Raw genomic sequence first — 13,862 nt, forward strand, 5'->3', positions numbered from 1 at the left:
GTCTACTGTACAACTTTTCATTGGTGCTGCTACCTTGAAATAGTTACACCAGAAGGAAAAAATATCTGGAGAGTAGACATTTCCTAAGGGAGCACCTTAGGCTGTACATTGTCTCTACAGACACCTTGTTTCTGAGTGCTAATAATGAATGCTTTGAATTTCTTTGGTGCTCTCTCTCCATGACTTTTAAAGCCTTGATTTAAGCTTCACAAGCCTTCTGGTGGGCTGAGGGAGATAAATATGTGAATTTTCTGATATGTTACCCGAGGCATTGAGCAAGGAGGGACAGAATTAGTGGGAACCAACTAGATTAGACTAGACTAAAATAACTGGAACACAGAGTAGAGTGCTCTGATGCCCAGCCCTTTGCTCAGGGTCATTAAACATACTTCATCCAGTGCAGTTAGGTTTTGAGTGACTGGACACGTCTTCTCATAGGACTTGTGGATGTTTGGAAGAAGACTCTCAAGTTAAATAAGATGGATTATACATCCATGTAGCACTTGTCACTGGAGTCTTTACCTCTGTCATATGGCACAGCTATAAACTTTGTGTCCTCCACTTCTCTGGAACATGTTCTGTGATTAGGTCTGAGAAGTTAAGTTGAATCTCAGGTCAGAAATCCTATGCATCACATATTTAATTACACACTCAACCTATAGGCATGGAAGTGCAAAATTATGGGGATATTTTTTAGCTCAAACATTTTCTATAATTCTAGCTTTATGATTTTATGATTCAGTATTTCTAAGGTGGGTAACAGACCATAATAAGTGTGTGTGTGTGATGGATAGTAAATGTATGTTTACACTGATTGGGAGACCTCATAATTCATAAAATCATACTGATAATGCCACCTATTTAACTTGGTTGTTGAAGCACTAACTGTTCTTTTACAGTGCTATGCATTGTTGTAACTTCACCTGTCTTCAGAGATTTTAAGGCCAGAAGGGATCATTAGGTCATCTAGTTTGATTTCCTACATAAAACATGCTATATAATTTACTCAGATACCTGCACGGAGCCCAATAACTTGTTTGACCAAGCCATATTTCACTGAAAGAGTGCCACTGAATAATTCCAGTAAAAAAGCAGAGTTATGTTTGATCATGATTTGCCAAGTATGTGTCTGCACTTACACCACGGAAAAACACTGAGTACTTATACACGTGTTCCGGGAGGGGGTGGGAGAGGCATTTTAATTAGAGCAGGTCTAATTAAAGTGTCTGAAGCATCATGTGTATCAGCATCCCTGCACTGAAAAATAGTGGTTGGGGTGCTTTAACTAAAGCTTATCAAACAAGCTTAGTTAAAGTGCCCCCGCTACCAATTTTCAGCACAGGGACACTGATTACACATGACGCGGGTAATTATCACACTCCAGCAGACTTGATTAATCAAGACGGCTATAAAGTGCTGTGGGACAGCACATGGGAGCAGCCTCACTACATGTGTATAGGCACCCATTAAGGCTAGGGACAGAAATTAAACATAAACTGGTATAAGTGATCAGAAACTGGTTCAAGTCTGTAACACAATAGAAGCTCAGTGCGCATAAACTGCTTTCAAAATGGCTGAAACTGGTTTAAAATAAACCTGGATGGATGTACTATCAGACTTAAGTGATTTAGATTAAATCAGTTTATTGAAATTCTGTTCCAGATCCCCTCCAGATTCAAGTTAACTCATAGTTCCCCAACATCCCAGGATGCATGGCACCTCTCCTGCAAACCCCTTCCCCCCTCTCAGTTTGGGCAACCTACCTTTTGCCCAAGCTTTCTGCTCTAGCTGAGCAGGAAGGCATGCTCTAGCACCCCTGGCTCCTGGCCTGGGCCACTGCAGGAATGTAGCTGCATTCCCAGAATCAAAAGTGAATGTTTGTTCGCTTGCTTCTTGGTTCAACCTACACAGCTTAGGCTAACCTGCAAAGATTGAATCAATTCATCCTTGGGCTTTTTGCCTGTCTGTACTTAGTTCAAGAGTACAATAATGTTTTTTCTTAATTGTTTCTATTACTAAAGTATTGAGCATTATGTAGTGGTTTACTGAGTACCTTATATAGCTCCTGAATATATTCTCTCCTAATGTTAGTAAGATTATCATAACATCTTTAAAATAATAATAAAAAAATATGATCTAGCAATTGAATAGAATTACTTTCTCACTAGGAGGGGTAATAAAGCACTGGAACAGGTTACTCAGAGAGTTTGTGAAATCTCAATTTTGGAGGTTTTTATGACCCAGCTACCAAAGCCTTGACTGGAATTATATAGTTGGGGATGGTCCTCCTTTCAGCAGGGGTTGGACTAGATGACCTCCTGAGGTCACTTCCAACTCTGCTTTTCTATGATTCTGTGACACTTGTTAATCATGCAAACTAACCAAGAAAAACATTTTGGTAGCGTTCAGATGAGCACGCACGTGCCTGTTGCAGCATCTCAAACCAGTTTCTCAGCATCTCAAACTGGGAACAGGAAAATGTTCCTTGCACTGCATCTTTGCAGTGGGGGCTTTAAATTGGATACCTGGAAATCCAAGTATCCAACTCCCCCCCCCCCACGCCCCAATAAAAAAATCCCAAAAAACCAGAGGAAAAGAAGTAGTGCAGGGAACAATCCTGTGGCTGGGTTCTCCAGAGACATGCCCTGGCATCTGGCCAGAGCATCCCTATGGTGCTCCTGCTGCCCCGGCATGCTGCCTCAGCATGCGGGGTAAACAAAAGTGGGGCAAGGCTGCAGCATGACCTGGTCACAGGTGCTGTCCCAGGTAAGTAAGGATGTGTTGGGGTGAGGGGGGTGGATGGATTTGTGGGTGTGTCAAGTGTGGGTGGGTTCATGGGGGGACGTGGGGTGTGTGGGGAGTAGCAGAGGGTGTGGGTGTGGGGTTATGGGGTTTGTGGGGGGATTTGTAGGCATGGGGTCTGTGAGGGGGATTAAGGGGGAGCTGCCACACCCCCCCATCCCTGCGATGCTGGCAGCAGCAGCCAGCCAGGCTGTCGGGGCCACGCACCAGGCTGTACATGTGCCTGGCTGTAGGCACAGCCCTGGAGGGCATAGCGCTGCCTGATGCTGGATCTGCTCATGCTGAAAGGGTTAGCGCATGACTTTGGACTGCGCACTAGTGGGACAGGCTGGGCTGGGCTGGCCCAGGTCAGGTCCATTTGGCATGGACAGACCTGGTGTTGGGTAGTGCTCCACCCTGCAGGGCTGTGCCTGCAGCCAGGACCATGGCCCCAACAGCCCGGCAGCTGCTGCTACCAGCACTGCAAGGAGCTCCTCTCTTTGTGAGGTTTTGGGGTATTTTAAAGAATTTGGGATTTTTTATCAGAGAATTTGCAGTTTTTAAATGGAATGCCAGGATCTCTGCTAGTGAGGCAAACGGGAGGACCCAGGCAGAGGATCCTGCCTAGTGCTGGCACTGGGGACCCAGCTAGAGGGCAAATGAGGTGGCTGATCTCCTGGCCATTTGGGGCCAGGAGGATGTGCTTTGGCAGTTCAAAGTGGGCCACCACATTGAGGACATCTTCCAGGCGACAGCTGCCCAGATGGCAGGGTGGGGGCACACATGGCAGCAGTGTCACATGAAGGCCAATCTTGCAGCCACAGCCCAATTGCAGCTGGCCAAGATGTGCAGATGGCTCTGCTGAAGTGCCCATGCCATAGCCCAGGTGGCTGCGCAGTCCCTGTCCAGGTCTGGCAGGCATGCAGACATGCGGCTGCAGGTCCAAGGAGGCAGATGTTGTTGCAGGTGGCAGCAGGTCACAGCCAGGCAGCAACCCTGCTGCCAGACTGCTGCAGTGGGTAGAGGGTGCAGGGTCCACTCTAGGATGCGGGAATTGCAGTAGTCCAGCTGGCATAGGGGGCTAGTGTCCCCATATGTCAACTGGCCAGGCCCTAGAAGTTCCTGAGAGCAAGTAGCCCTAAGCTGCTTGCCAGGGCAGCTTTTTATACTGCTGGGACCCAAGTTTGCCTCAAGTGACACAACTTGCCCCACACCAAAGTGTATGTTCAGGCACATGTGCTGAGGCACAAATCCCTGGTACCTAGTTGTGCCGCATCTATTTGAGCTGCTGCAAGTGCAAGTGCCTGCATGTGTGGACACACCCTTAATGTGTTTGTTAGCCAATACTCTATAAATTACAATGAAGAAATATCTCATGTAGCCCATCCAAAATGTTCCAGGTCTGGTAAAAGAAAACTTCATTGAAGTCCACAGGATTTGATTATGTTGTGCTTACATGTGTTTTTCTAACTCTCAGCATGTTATGTGAGAGGAATCAGTGTGGTAATTTATGATGACTGGGGTCTACAGGGTGAATTAAATATGCTTTTTTTGTAGGTTTGTGTTCTTGCTGAGAGACTGGAATAAAACCAGAGAGAATGATCAGAGCTGGATATTTTAAACAATTAACAATTTGAGGAGTGCTAAAATAGTAGAGGGTGACAGTTAATAAAAGAAAAAAATGAGAAAACCAAAAATAAAAGGGGACTAGCAGTGAAAGCACAAATCCACCACAGCGTTGCTTCTAATTGTTAGCAAGGTTTAAAACCCTGAGTGCACAGCTGCAAATGGCTCTCTTTACATTCAAAGCAATTTCCAAAATGTGAATGACATCCAGCATGCACAGAGGCAGAAGAACAAAGTCAAGTGAGGTAGGAAAATACACGTAAAATTTCCTATTATGGACAGAAGCAGTGTGCTGGCCATGCTTTAAATAACAGAGAGAGACATTCCCAGCCCATCAGCATGCTAGTAAGTTGTAGACAGTCTAATTTGGACTGGACTGAATAAAACAAAAATTAAAATAGAAGCAATCTCTTGTTTCACTGGCTTGCCCTTGTCAAATTATGGGCCTCATCATTCCATCCCTGAGTTAAAGGAAAGAGGTGAAAAAGTATGTCATAAAACTATACTGGAGACTAGTAGGAGGCTAGAATAATCAGAATAAAATAAATAATTGGAATAACAAATAAAAATGTTAATAGCTCCTGTTCTCAGCAGACTGAGCTTTTTAAGGATGAGATGAACATTTGGTATGAGCATCCAATATTGATTCTGAATGAGCAAATGAAAATGAATGTTCTTACTAGAGAATATTGATAAATGCTGTGGCTGCTGGCACTTAAAACCTCTCCCTTCCCCCCACCCCCAAAAGCCCCCTGTATATTGTGTGCATTATTATTATGTGAATAGTTGAGTCAAAGTTAAAGTCTGCCTAATACAGTTAAAGCACGCCCGTTTCTACTGCCAAGCACATGCAAAGAAGTGATATGGCTGCAACACAAGTGGCTATGTACCCATTTACATCTGGGTCATCTGGGCAGACTAGCAGCCATGTCTATGGAGCCACAGACCAATACTGTAATCACTTTGCCATCATGCTCTAGCATTTATATTTTAGTAGTGCCTCCAAAAGTCCAATCAGGATCAGGTTCCCATTGCACAAAGCACTAAACAAACAGATAAGAAACAATGGGATTGGCTTTCAAAGGCCCAGATGATAGGTAGGTGTCTAACTCTTACGGCTCTACAATAGTTAAGAGCCTCACTACCATTTGTGCTTCTGAAAATTTCACCCCCCCCCAGTTTGGCCCAGTTACTTAAAAATAAGCTAGATGTAAGAACTGGTAGCATTTTCTATGGGCTTTTATCCGGTAGCATAACTAGGGGTTGGCGAGAGGGGCACCTGCCCCAGTGGCCAAATTAGGAGTGGGGCCAGAATGACCCCTTCCCCCCATGGTGTCCATGGGCCAGCAGCATTACTGTTCTGGAAACTCTGAAATAGTCCCTGGCTACTGCTGTTTTAAGAGCAACAGCCAGGAAGAGCAAAACACATGTGGTAGCAGCAGTAGCTCAGCTGGGATGGTGTAGGAGGCTGCTCCTCTTTGCGGTCATTCTCTGAGCCTGGGTCCCCTTCCCTCTTCCTGCCTCCCATAGGGCGCATCCGGACGAGAGTAATTGTGCGGTATGTGATGCTGCAAACACGTTTGCAGTGCCACATATTGCACAGTCCAGCCTTCTCTGTGCTGCAAGGGCATGCTGCCAAGTGTGCGCTTCACCAGTTTTTTTTTCCCATAGTTTTTTTGCATCCCTGGATATCCAGGGTTCAAAAAAAAAAAAAGCAGAAACCCCCAGAGCAATGCATGCTTGGCCAGTGAGCTAAAAAGTGGACCCGGCCCTCCCAGAGCCATGGTCCCCTGCCAGCCAGGCTCTGTGCAGCAGAATTGCCATGGCTGCAGCCCTGGGAGGCCTCGAGGACTCCAGTTAGGCTGCTGGAGCCAGCACAGTGCTGGCCCCAGCCTTCCCTACTCCACCTGGGTAACTTGCTGCATGCCAGATGCATGGGGCACGGGTGTTCCCCAGGAACAAGAAGCAGCGGTGCATGGTGCATTGCCACTATATGTCCCTGGGGAACCAAACGCTCACGCACATCTGGACGCACCCATAGAGTTTGCCCCTAGTGCCAACTCTTCTTGTAATACCACCAGGGCTGGCCCATCCTATCCTGTGGAACCTGCAGCTGCAGGGGGCCCTGCAGTCAAGGGGCCATGCCCCACTCACCCCCTGCTGCCTCTGCCAAGTTTAAAGGGCTCAGTGCAGGCAGCAGAGCTGGGGAGGACTTTCTGGCTCTGTTTCTGCCCTGGCCTTGGTCCTGGGGAGGGAACCCAGGTGTCCATAGCACATGCTGGTCCCACCCCGTGCTCCCCCGCTGTGCAGCCCATGTGTGTGCAGCTTGGCCCCGACTATTTTATTTCAGTGTGTTTATACTGCAGTTAACTGCAATTTTGATTTTTCGATGGATCATGGGGCCCCAAAATTATATCTTGCCAGGGGTCCCAAAAAATTATGGGCTGACCCTGAATACCAGTGCTTTCTACTGGTCTTTAACATAGTACAACACATTGGTTTTCTTCTGTTCAAGGCATAAGCTTCCTTTACGCATTGCCCTGTCAGGTGCAATAGGAGCTAATTTCTATTGCTGCAAATTGAAAAATATGTTCCAAACTTCTGACAGCAGAAGTGTAATGGCTGCACATCGCAAGCTGACAGGATGACCTGGAGGTGGGGTAATTTGAATTAAAAATCAATTCCAGTAAGCACCAGAGAAAGAGCAGTAGAGTCCTCATCCAGGAAAAGAATAATAATAAAAAAATAGAAAAAGCTTTATAAGTTTCCAAACTGTCAAAAATAGGTCTCATTGGTATTAAAAAAATAAAAATGTCCAGTCTTTTAATGTAAAGTGATACGAAAAAAGGAATACATATGATCTGTCAACCCTAATGTTACTAGTGCATGTGTCAAGTTCACTAAATGGCTTATAGCAAGAATGACCTGAGCCTCAGAGCCTCTCCCAGGCTATTTCACATATTCAGCAGTTTGAGGGAGTTATGTTTTATAAGGTATTGAAGCTAGTGCTCTGGGTCTCTCCAGCTCCATTAGCAAATAAAATAGTAAAAATATTACCAAAAGGTGAAGGAGGGAGTAAGTTAAAATGTATAAATAATGTAGAGAATTTTAGATGGTCTACTTTAAAACTACATATTGCACTCAAGGCAAGGTTACTTATCTGGTTATGTATCAATCCTATTTTTTTTTTTTTGTGTAGGTGGAATCCTGCTTCTCTTTGCATCGCAGGATGATGCACAATTGAAACATCAAGTAGTGGACAACCCAAGAAAGGAAGCCGTCTTTTCCATTTGTGCTATTACTTTAAAAAAAACACCCAAAGGATGATTATAGAGAGGCTGCAGATGGGCTTTTCTCTGTGGCTGTAACACTGAGTGCTTTTAACAGGACTAGGAGCTTCAAGCTTCAAGGAAATTTAGGTTGGAGATTAGGAGGACCTTTCTGACTAGGAGGGTGGTCAGGCATTGGAACTGGCTACCCAGAGAAGTTGTGGGATCTTCATCCTTGGAAACTGCAGGTTAGACAGACACTTGGCTGCATGGGTGACTGGTGCCTCCTGAATCTGGGGGGGCACCAGATTGCTGATGGGGAAGTGCACTTCCGGTTTCACGGCTGGTGCTTCCAGGGGGTGCATGGCTGATCTCAGGGGGTGCATGTGCACCCATGTGCACCCCCTACATGTTGCCAATGCTTGGCTGGGATGGTTTAGTCAGGGGTGATCCTGCCTTGAGCAGGGGACTGGCCCAACATGACCTCATGAGGTCCCTCCTAGTCCTACTTTCCTATGATCCCCTTGCTTTGCAAGTGATGCTACTATTATCACAATCCAGCACACTGTTGGCCTTTTTTTGATACAGAATATAGCTCCATTCCCTTACAGCTTTAAGCAGCAGGTTATAGGCAGACTAGAGGCAGGGTTAACTTTGAACAATTTCTGAAACAAGGAGCTGCAAATAATTTCCTACTGCCCCCGTTCCCCTTTTCTCTTGATGGAGAGAATCTAGCCCACTGTTCCCTTGAGAGTTTCTGGTGCTTGCTGTATCGTTCTCTTCTATCGCAGATGCCCCGTGCTGAACCCTGCCTTGTGGCTTTTCGGCAGTCTCTGGAATTTTATTTTTTATTATTTATTTACTTTAATTTCTAATTAAAGCATCTTTCTGTAGCTCGAAGTGCTCCCACAGATCTTAGAACTGTAAAATATCATGACTAATTTCTGTTTCAAAGGAAAACTTCAGAGAGGAGACTTCTCTTTTAGGTGTACTGGAGGAACAAAAGGCTACTCTCAAAATCCAGCTAGATCTTTCATTACAATCCCATTTTGCCTGATAAACACATTGCCCTTCAAATAATCCTGGAAGTTTTATGTTGAATTATTATTATGAAACCTTTATGTCATGTTCAAAGGCAGGCACAAAGTCATGGTACCAGTGAGTTTTGTGGTTCCCACCTATCTTAGATGTACACTGCCATTGAAGGCAGGATTTGTCACTACTCTAGCCACTGGATTGGCAAAAAAAGCTGCTGCTATGGGTGTCTGCATAAAATGGCTTCTCCAAAAGCTTTTGCAAGCAACGTCAGCCAAAAATAGCTGCAGTAGGTTGTAGTTAGACTGCTGCTACCTGTGCCTCATTCTCCGCTGCTGTCAATCTGTCATTATGAATGCCACTTTTAGGGGTTTGTAGCCAGGTTATAAATATTCATTGCAAAGTGATTTTTTTTTTTAATTAAAAGGAATGGACACTTTCAAATGAAAAGCTCTGAAAGAATGATAACCCACTGGTAGGAGAGGTATGATTAAAGGAAATGACAGATGTGGCAGTGTTGGAGAAATCAATATATAAAACACAAGACAGCTGAAATGGAGCTAAGCACATATGAAAGCTCTTCTCAGATGACATCAGTTGGGATCAAAGTGTTACTAATATTTAATAATCTGAACTCCAAGGATGCACAAGACACATCCATGGAAAAAATGTATTGCATGCATTGCATTGCTTGCTTTAGTCGTACAATATGCTTGGTTTGCATCTAGAAAATACATTTAAAGCCTGCAGATGTGTAAATATAATATAATATATTTAATTAGAAAAATGTTGTGATAAATGGAACTGTTAGGGTTCAGTTGCAGTATAAGATTGTAAGCTGGGATCCTGGTTTTCTCCATTTAAAAATGGCAAATTTTCTGATTCAAAACCCAGAATCTGTGATTAAAATGAAATGCCAGTATGTATGAGTATGTGTATGTGTAGGTATGTGTATGTATGTGTGCACATACATACATACATACATACATACATACATACATAGGTATCAATTGAACACAAAGTTTTATTGATATATTTTTAATTTTAAAGCAGTTTGGAAACCTACCAGTGCCTCAATCACTATAATAAAAGAAATTCTCAGTACTATACTTTTTGGTATTTGATTTGGGGTTTTTTATCATGGAAAATAAGAGCTCCCCCTGCCCTCTTCACTCACCAGGATGCAGGTCCAGGCCCCTCACTCCCCATCTACCACCTCTGGGCACAACCTCCCCACTCCCCTCCCCGTTTTCCAGGAGAGGGGGGCAGTCTCTCTCCTGGAAAGCAAAGACTCTGTGAATGTTTTTGGGGGGCAGAAGGGTTAACATGGAGCCCCAGTAAGATCCAGTGACAGGAAGGCCAGTGGGATGGTATAAGCAAAGGAACAGTGAGTGAAAGTAGGGAGGTGATTTACCTCTGTATGCTGCATTGGCAAGACTGCTGTTAGAATACACTATACAATTCCTATGTTCAGATTTTTGAAAGGATGCTGAAGGAGTTTGATGAGGGTATGAAAAAAGAGTGATTCAAGAGATGGAGAAAGTGCTTCAAGTAACTTAAAGCAAGATCTGTTTGCTTGGAAGACTCAGAGGTGAATTGGGTACATTGGATAAGTAGCTGCACAAGCAGAAAATACAGGATAAAAGGTACTTTAACCTAATAGAGAAAGCTATAACAAGAATCATCGACTGGAAGTTGAAGCCATTTAGAAGTTGAGCACCACTTTTTAACTGGGAGGATGATTAACATTTGTAACCATTGGAACAAGCTACCAAGGAAAGTGGTGGGTTCTGCTTCTCTTGTCTTGAGTTCAAGCCTAGATAATTTTCTGGAAGCCCTTAGCCAAACAAATATTTTATTTATCTATTTATTCATTAGATTCATATCCTGCCCCATCCAAAAGGCTCAAAAATGCTAACAATAAGCAGGCAAACAACCCATAGATAGGATTCCCTAAACAACACCCCAAAACTCCAGCCCCCAACTACTGCTCCATACCTAAACCCTTATACTAGCAAATCCTTTAGCCAATCCCAATCATGCTGCACAAACACTATTTACATCCAGAAATAAGAAACCACTTCCTACTTCCCCCACTCCCTGTCCACCCACTCCCCTGCTTCATCATCAAGGGAGATCACTCCTTCCTCCCCCAGTGTCCCTTCCAAGCCTGTACCCCATCTCCTACAGTTGTAACTGGTACCCCTGCAAAAAAAAACTAACCGCACCTAACTTTCCCCCATCCTGGCAACAAATCCAACATTAGGTTCAAAAGAATTTGAAAAAAGCTTCCAAGAAAGAGGTGAAATTGAATTGCCTGTGTCCTGCAAGTGGTCAGGAAGATGATGGGACAGTCCTTTTCAGCCTAAATGATGAATCAATCAACAGAAGAGTTGAAAAAAATCTAGTTAATGGTGTTTAAACTCCATAAAAAGCAAATTACCTAAGTTAGTACATACTGGTGATACAAATCAAAATCCTATTGTATTAGATTAAAAGAAAAGTTAAAGTTTCACCTGATCCTAGTAGCCTTTGGGCACAGCTAAAACTATCCAAGGGAGTGATATGATGGCAACACATCCAGCCACCTTGCCTCCCTCTGGCCTAATGACCACACACCTGTTTACAGCTTTATTAAGTAGGAACCCCCTTCAATATGAGTTCAAAGCAGGCCTTAAACTTGGGGCTCTGTGGCCATAGCAAGACATTGTAACTGCTTTGCTACTGCCCCCCTTTGTGTATTGTATACACGTATAGTTAAAGATGGTCATTGCTCAAAAGCTTTTCATCTAAGCTATGAGTGGGACTTGCAACTGGTTGATGAGTAGTGGTGGTAGAAGTAAGAAAGAATGATCTGTAGAGGTCCAGTACCAAAGTGCACAAAATATAGTTGCTTCTTACTGTGAAAGAACAGAGGATACTTACCTGATGCTTCCTCCCGGCTCTGAGCTGGAGGTCTCCAAGAGTAAAGTCTCCATGCTGCAGCGGGAGATGCCGGTGCTTGCCCAACCTGCTTTAATGCTCTGCCCGGTGAAGCGGATTGGGGAATCATACCAGCCAGAGCAATATCTGGGACTGGGCTGAGGGCCGCAGAGGAGGGATGGAAATCAGAAGCCGATGGGAGGAGTAATGCATGTCTGCATCTTGCCCGAGACCGAAGAACCTCTGGGAAAATAAAGAAGAAACCAGTAGGCTAGAGAGCATGGGGGGAGAGAGCCCTTATCCATGGACAGGGAGAGTATAGAAAGAAGAATATGTGTACTCCCTCCCTCAGTTTAACTTTGTTTGGTTAATTGATCACTGGCACTTGCTAATGAAGGCAGAGAAGCTGGCAACACAGATTAGAAGACAAGAGCCATGGGGTTTGCTTTGGACCCAGCCTGGTTCCCTCTGTGTTTTGTTTTTACTTTCCCTCTCTCAGAGAAATAGCAAGAGGGTCTCCTCCAGCATCTTATTGGTGCCGAGAGTGGCAAGGATCCACCAGGAAGAGGGAATAAGAAGCGGGTGCCTCCACTCAAGGTATCCCTTGCCCTAATTGCCTGCCTCCCAAAAACAGTCAAGCCAGGCAGGGCAGCAAAATAAGTAAAGAAGAGACCCGATCGGCCTGAACAGTGAAAGTGCAGCCGCTTGAGGGAAGTCAGACCGAGTAAAGGAACTGGCTAGACCCTGACAAACTCAGAAAGGGACCTGGCTGGTCCAAATAAAATCCCTTTTCATTCCTTCAGTTCATTTGATGCTTTCTCTTTTCGCCAGGGCGGAGGTCGTAATGCACATCAGCAACCGGTGGCAATTGAGTGGTGGCACCAGTCTCTCCCTCTCTCTCCCTTTCCTTTACGTCTTCAAGAACGAGCAAAACAAAAAAAGTCGTGGCAGGCAGGAGAACGAGAGCAAGAGAGGGGAAGCCACCCCGAGGCAGCTACGCCCAGGGAAAAAGACCTGAGAACAGCTGTCGGGTGTGAAGACATGCCCCTCTTCCCTGTAATGACCCGACACTTACACATCAGTTCTGCAAGTCCAGTTGTAAGTGTGCAAAAACTTTCACAGAAGCCCAGCCCAAGTGGAGAATGAATCAATATTGGCTCCTTCAGCACCTAAAGATTAGATTTATAATCTGTTTCTTCATTTCCTTTTTGCCTTAGCCAGTCAGATTCCTTTCCTCTTTTCAGGGCATCTAATTTCCATCCTTCCTTTTTTGTAATGTATTGTGTTTAAATGTTTAACAAGTTTTCACATCAGTTTCTCTATTACCAATAATGATCAGAAACTAAATGACTACCAAGTGGGCATGTCTACATGACATGTTTACTGTTCAGGGTGTGAATCAGTGGACTGGAAAACCTACATCCTTTCACTGAGGTTCTGCTTCAGAAAAGCATGCAAGCAAGCATGAATTCTCATTGTTTGCTGAAATGGGGCTTTAGCATTTCAGATACTCTTCTGGTGTTCTTGAAGATCAGTTATGTGTCCATTCAGTAGTATCACATTAAACAGACTTTTAATCCAATATTTTCTCCACTCAATTAGACCCGTATTGCTTCTCTTCAACATAGACCATAGACACTTACATTTTAAACTTCTTGTTCTGGCTGCCATCTTGCTTTAACCTCTGGACTCATAGCAGTTAATATGAATTTCTGATTCCTTTTTTATTCTTAGCCAACTCTCTTACTAATTCTGCTTTCTTTTATACATCTCTGATATGGGACAATCAGCTTTCTTTGTTGGAAGATTTATTGGGTGATATGCTAGTTTTGAGTATATCTGCTAAGTCTTACAGTGTGGAAATATTCTCTACTGTGAGGCACTTCAACATGTTTTTGTGTTTTTTAAACAAAATAAACAAAATTTATGGACCACATCCTCCTATTTTTGCTCTGGTGAAAATTCAGCTGAATTCAGTGGGGGTTTTGCCTAATAAAGGTCATCAGCAGGATTTATTCGGCTTTCAATATTTAAGTAAGTATTATAAGGGCCTGCCAACAGCAAAAAAAGCCCCAGTTAGGCTCCGGAGCGGTGAGAGACGTGCAGGTGAAAGCCTGCTGTGCCCCTGCTCCCTCGAAGCCCCCCAGACACCCCCCAGCAGCCGCGGAGCCCCCCGCCAACCCCCAGCACAGCCGGAGGTAAGTGGGGCCCATGGTGGGAAGGGGTTAA

The sequence above is a fragment of the Gavialis gangeticus genome, unplaced genomic scaffold, assembly GCF_001723915.1.
Source record: "Gavialis gangeticus isolate Ggan-Ray unplaced genomic scaffold, GavGan_comp1, whole genome shotgun sequence".
Taxonomy (NCBI): Eukaryota; Metazoa; Chordata; order Crocodylia; family Gavialidae; genus Gavialis; species Gavialis gangeticus.